Here is a 6000-nt window from a genome sequence, read left to right as displayed (position 1 = left end):
GAGACAGGGTTTCCCTAAATTGCCATTTGGCCTTGAACTTTGCCTCAGACTTCCAAATTGCTGGAATTACAGGTGTATACCACCAAGCCTAGCTTCATTTCACAAATTTTTGTTAATACTTCCGTAATTTTTTTCATTTGATTTCATATGTTCAATATTTTCCAATGTTAGCAAATGTTTTAAACATTTTAATATTAAAACATTTAAAATGTTTTTGATAATGGTCTACTACAAACAGTGATTGTCATTGGACTACAGATTCTTTTTAGATTTTTCCTTTTGCTTATTTCTATAATTATCCAGATTTGCTTAATTTTATTTTTTGTGGTTCTGGGGATCAAACCCAGGACCTTTGCACATGCTAGGCAAGGGTTCCTTCACTGAGCTACATCCCCAGCCTTAATTTTTTTAAATATATTTTTAGTTGTCAAAGGGCCTTTATTTTACTTATTTACATGTGGTGCTGAGAATTGAACCTACTGCCTCATATATGCTAGGCAAGTGCTCTACCACTGAGTTATAATCCCAGCTTCTCCCATCCTTAATTTTTAAATTAATAAAATTATTATAATGATTATATCATATTTCAATGTGCTTATATTCTATGAGATTATTTAATTGTTCTTTAATGTTGAACATTGAGGTATTTTCTTTTTTTTTCTGTTATAAATTAGTCTTTCATGAGGATACTTGTACCAAGTTTTTTTTATTTTTTATTTTTGGTACTGGGGATTAAACCCAAGGGTGCTCTACCACTGAGGGACATCCCCAGCATTTTTTTATTCTTTATTTTAAGTCAAGGTCTCCTTAAGTTTTTAAGGCTAGCCTTGAACTTGTGATCCTCCTGTTTCATCTTTCCTGTGCCATTTATACCCAGATTTTTACGTACTACTTTTCTAGAAGTGCAATCATTTAATCAGAAGATATAAAATATTTTAAGGTTATTGATAAGCATTGCTAATTTTCTTCCCAGAAAGAAATACAAATTTATGGTTCTATCAGTGGCATATCTTGGAAAAGAAAAATGGTCCAGTCTTTGCTAAACTTTGTATTTTCATTTTATAATCTGTCAATTTATTATAATTAATGAGGCTGACCTTTATATATCTTTATTAGTCATTTGTGTTTTTTCTTTGGTGAATGTTCACCTATTGGGCCTTTTTTCTCTCCTGGTGGGTGTTAATTTTCTTTCTTATGTATTAAGTAGATAACATTTTTATGTTCATTTATTTTGTAAATATTTTACAATTTGGTTTGTTGACATACAGAAGAATTTTATTTTATGCTTGGAAATATTTTTGATCAGGTAAATAGTTACATCATTTTCTTTTGCAGGTCCCAATGAATAAATGCCTGCTTACCAAGCAGCAATTTATCTAGTCAAGCAGGATCATGTTGTTTTGGACAGAGAAATAGTTCATCTCCTACTGGAACCCAACTTGGAATGATCAAAATTACATTACTGTATAGTGTACATTCCTTAAACTACCCCATCTGATGCAGAATAATATGAAAAACATGTTGGTAGTTCCCACCTTTGCAGGGCAAAACATTTTACAAAGCAAACAATATAGCATGGCCTCTCACAAAAGATTGTCCCACCCCTAAACTAACATTGCCCAACCACATTTCCGTCCTAAGTTCAAAAATAGGGTGGGTGTTAGGTTAATACTGCTGGTTCTCTCCAGCCCATGTGGAGACTTGCATTCAACCCAAATTTCTCCTGGTCCACTGCCTTGGGGTCAGACTGATCCTGAGCAGAGGGACTCTGGCATGTAATATTTGGTGCATATGCATACTAAGAAATTATTTGCGGTGTATCTGACATTCAAATTCAACTGGAAGTCTTGTATTTCTATTTGCTAAATATGGCAACCCTAATCCTGAGGTTTTTCTCTGTGTTGATGTTGGTGACCAAGTCCCAGGAGTGCCCACGTCCCAGAAGTACTCACAGGAGAGCAGACTTCTGGCATCCCACATCAAGGATTTTACCTGCCTGCTTCCAAGAGGTCCCTGGAGCCAAGGAACAGCCTCGTCCTTGAACCCAAGAAACATTTTGAAAACCCCGACTGCATTACCTATTGCACAGATGAGCATATACTTAGAGACTAAATTCTTCAGCCAGGCCTCATGGTTTTTTCCCAGATTCCTGCACCTCTTTCTTCCTTTTTCTAACAGACAAAACTCCTCCCAGGCCTGTGGGCTTAGGCAGGCCCTGTTGAGTGCCCACCAATGCCTGGCTCAATACCCTGAGTCCACCACACATTCCTATTTGAATGGCTAATTTGTTAGTTTCCTCTTTCGGCCTTTGACACCAGTTTTCTGTCATACAAATTTTTGATTAGTTAATAATTAGATTAATTTTCTTGAAGCTGATGTTCAAATTCAAGTCTGTGGTTTGAGATGACCAAATGTCACCTGGATGTGGGTCATAGCCTAGTTGTGTCACCATTAGGACAATCCTGTGGAATGACAAGAAAACAGAGATATTCCCTCCCTTGCTTAAGCTGATAGAGAATACAATGCTGGGAATACAATGTATCTCCCCAGGAACAATGTTAGAGTGACCTCATATGACTCTATGACTCTGAATCCAGGTATTCCCTGCCAGCTCCACGAGGGATGCCTATGTGCTTTTTATCTCTACCCTAACTAGCCCTGTTCCCAAAAGGCTTCTAAAGCAGAGCTTCTTCTTCACTAGGGGGCCAATGAATCACCTGGAGGTCTCGTTAAACCAGCTTCTGATCAGTAGTTCTGGGACCTGCTGAGATACTGCCGTTCTTCAGACTCTCAGTGTTCCCACTGCTGGAAGCCCATGGCCGACACTCTGAGTAGCAAGAGTCTGAAACTGTAATTCCTGATTGGTTGCAGGAAGGCCTAGGTGTCCCATCAATTTGCTTCCAAGACATTGGTGGGACTGCTCATTCCCAGGAAGTCAGAATCAAAGGCAGTGTAATTCTTGTCAGTGAGAAAGGAGACCACAGGAGAAGGGAGGTAGGCTGGAGTGGTGAGTGCAGGAACCCTAAGAGAGGAGTTGAGCAAGACAGATTAAAATGGAGCTCACAGAATGTAGCATTGATTGAATGTAAAGGGAGGAAGGTGGTTAGTGAACTAGGGTCTACAACTGGGAAGGCTGAATGGGGCTCTTACTCAGTGCCACACCTCATGCTGGGCATGACACCATTATATCCCTTTACCTTATGTAACCTATAGTGTCCTCATGATTATTGTGTATATTTTAACTCTGGTTGTCATGGTTACATATAGTTAAAGTATTATAAGATCATTTCTTCTGTGAAGTGGGAAGAGGAATCAAAGGATTGGGTGGGAATGGAAGAATGGGACAGTTGGAGCACCTACTGTATACCCAGGACTGAGATAGGACTTTACCATAAAGTGGCTCATTTGATCCTTCTGCAAAGGAAGTAGCATTAGTCCCATCTTTACGAAGGATGCAGAGTGGATGGGCCTTATGTCACCCACAGTCACAAACTAGTACATGGATGGGCTGAAATTGGAACTTAGGCATCCAGAGGAAGTATTTCAGTGTACAGGAGAAGGGGAGATGTCATGGGTGGGGGACATAATGTCCAAGTGGGAAGCATATGGTTTGTTGTGAAGGCTCAGAGGATGGATACCTTTGCATTGGGAGGTTTCTACAAATGAGGCTCAAAAGGATATGGGGAGGCCTGTCGCGGTGGCACATGCCTGTAATCCCAGCAGTTTGGGAGGCTGCAGCAGGAGGATCATGAATGCAAAGCCAGCCTCAGCAACTTAGCAAGGCCCTAAGCAACTCAGTGAGACCCTGTCTCTAAATAATAAAAAAAAAAAAAGTATGGGGGACAGGACTGGGGATATGACTCAGTGGTTGAGTGTCCCTGGGTTCAATCCCCAAAATTTTAAAAAAAAAGGATACGGAGAGGGGGAGCCTCAAAATATAAAAGAGGTTGATACATTCAAGTCTCAGATGGGGCAAGCAGATTTTTCTGCTCAGCAGGATATGGGACAGAAGCAATGTGGAAAGCAGATCATGGAATAAACCAGTGAAGCTGAACAATTTTTAGGGATGTGCATTCAGTTCATTCTATAAAGTCCATTCAATGTACTGAATGAATGGATTCTTGTGGGAGACTTAACTGAGTTTCCTCCCTGGCTGGGTGTGAGGCGCTCAGTCACTTTTAATGTGGCAGAGTTTCCCCACCCTTCTTGGCTTTGAGAGCTTGTCCGTGTGGAGGCTTGTCTCACCACTGCCCCAAAGATCCAATCATTGCACCTAACCTTGCCACATTGCCCCCCTTGACCTTCATTGGATGGGATTTTCCCCAGAATTCTTTATTCCCCAATAAATGCCCCCTCCCTAGCATGCTCGCTCTCTTGCTAGCCTCTTCAGTAAAACCTCACTGTCCCCCTGGGGAGCTTGAGGCTGAGGAGCCGTCCAGGAGCTGGTTTAAAGGTAAAATGGTGTCTGTGTCTTTAACTTAAACTCCCTGAGGATTTTCCCACGTGACTGAACTGTTCACACCGTCTGCGCTGGCCACGGACTAAAGATTCTTAGGAATTTATAGTTCAGAAATGTCACCATTTTTTTTTTGCTACATATATTTTTCTCTGCCCCCCCCCATTCCAACCCCCCCCCCTCCTTTTTTGGGCAAGTCTCTTTGAAAATGGAGGATTCAATGTTGAAGTTTAACCAAGAGGCAAATCATAGGATCTGGTCCCAGTTCATTTCTCCCACCTGAACCTCAGGCCCCTCCGATGCTGCTTCCTGGATCTCTCTTTGTGAGCATGTCCCATAGGCATTTTAAGGGGAAATGTGTCTTAGCTGACCTCATCAAATTATCTCTGGGCCCCTGGGCGCCACTATTCACCCTGTTGCTCTTCCAGAAAACTCCTTCCCTTTTCTCTTGTCCAATCAGCTCTCATCCTGTTGATATGACTCCCTAAATATTTACTCATACTTCTCTCCATTCTCATCTCCACCACCCCAGTGGAGACTATGTCCTCCCCATCTTGATTTCTGCAACAGCTTTCTGGTTGGTCTCTGCTTCCATTCCAACACTCTACTTTAGTATAGTCCCATGCAGAAGCCAGCACAAGGAGTCGTCCCTGTCCACAGCCCAGTGGATGGGACAGAGCCAGGCACCACTACGATGTAAAAAAAAAGTGGTGGGTCCCTTACCCAGTCTTGAGAATCATCAAAGGCTTCCTGAAGTATCATGAGTTAACCAGGGAGGATGAGTGGGAGTTAATGGCAGGAAATGCCTCTGCCAAGGCTTGCTGTTTTAGGAGTTTTAGCAGGTAAGCCTAGGTATCACATATACCTTTGCTAGATATCTTTCTGTGTTTATAAATTACTTTCCACTGAGCTTGTCCCACAACCACTCACCTCCTCTTCCATGCTTCCCTCAACTTAGATTTCTTTCACCATCATTAAATCTCTGAGTCTGCCCTAGTGCAAAGAATGATAGTCTATTAGAGTGGGAATCTCTATTATGTGTCCCCAGGAGGGAGAAACACCCTGGAAACGGACAGAATCATTTGCACTTACACATAACTCAAATGTACATACACATGTTTCCTGTGTATTAGTTAATACTGTTAGCCAAGAAGTTTCACTTCTCTCTCTTCCAGGCACATGGCAAGATTGTACTTATTGTACTTTCTTGTCCCCTTGTGACTTTCTTTGGCCAGTGGGATGAGAGCAAAAGTGATGTGTGTCATTTCCAGGTAAAAGCTGTAATAATCAGTGCTTGATTTGTTCCATCCTGCCTTCCTGGCTTCCAAGTCGAGGAGATACATGTCCATCTGCAGCAGCCTGGGTTCCTGAGCTGGTTGCCAGAACTCCTCTTAACCCCAGGCCCGGTGGTACGTGCCTGTAATACCAGTGGCTTGGAAGGCTGAGGCAGGAGGATTGAGAGTTCAAAGCCAGCCTCAGCAAAAGTGAGGTGCTAAGCAGCTCAGTGAGACTCTATCTCTAAATAAAATACAAAATAGGGCTGG

Source organism: Marmota monax, unplaced genomic scaffold (assembly GCF_021218885.2).
Source record: "Marmota monax isolate L192 unplaced genomic scaffold, Marmota_monax_Labrador192_F-V1.1 WCK01_AAM20220418_F8-fsc00106, whole genome shotgun sequence".
In the NCBI taxonomy this organism is placed as follows: domain Eukaryota; kingdom Metazoa; phylum Chordata; class Mammalia; order Rodentia; family Sciuridae; genus Marmota; species Marmota monax.
The sequence above is the reverse complement of the archived record's forward strand: the minus strand, read 5'-3'. Positions refer to the sequence as shown.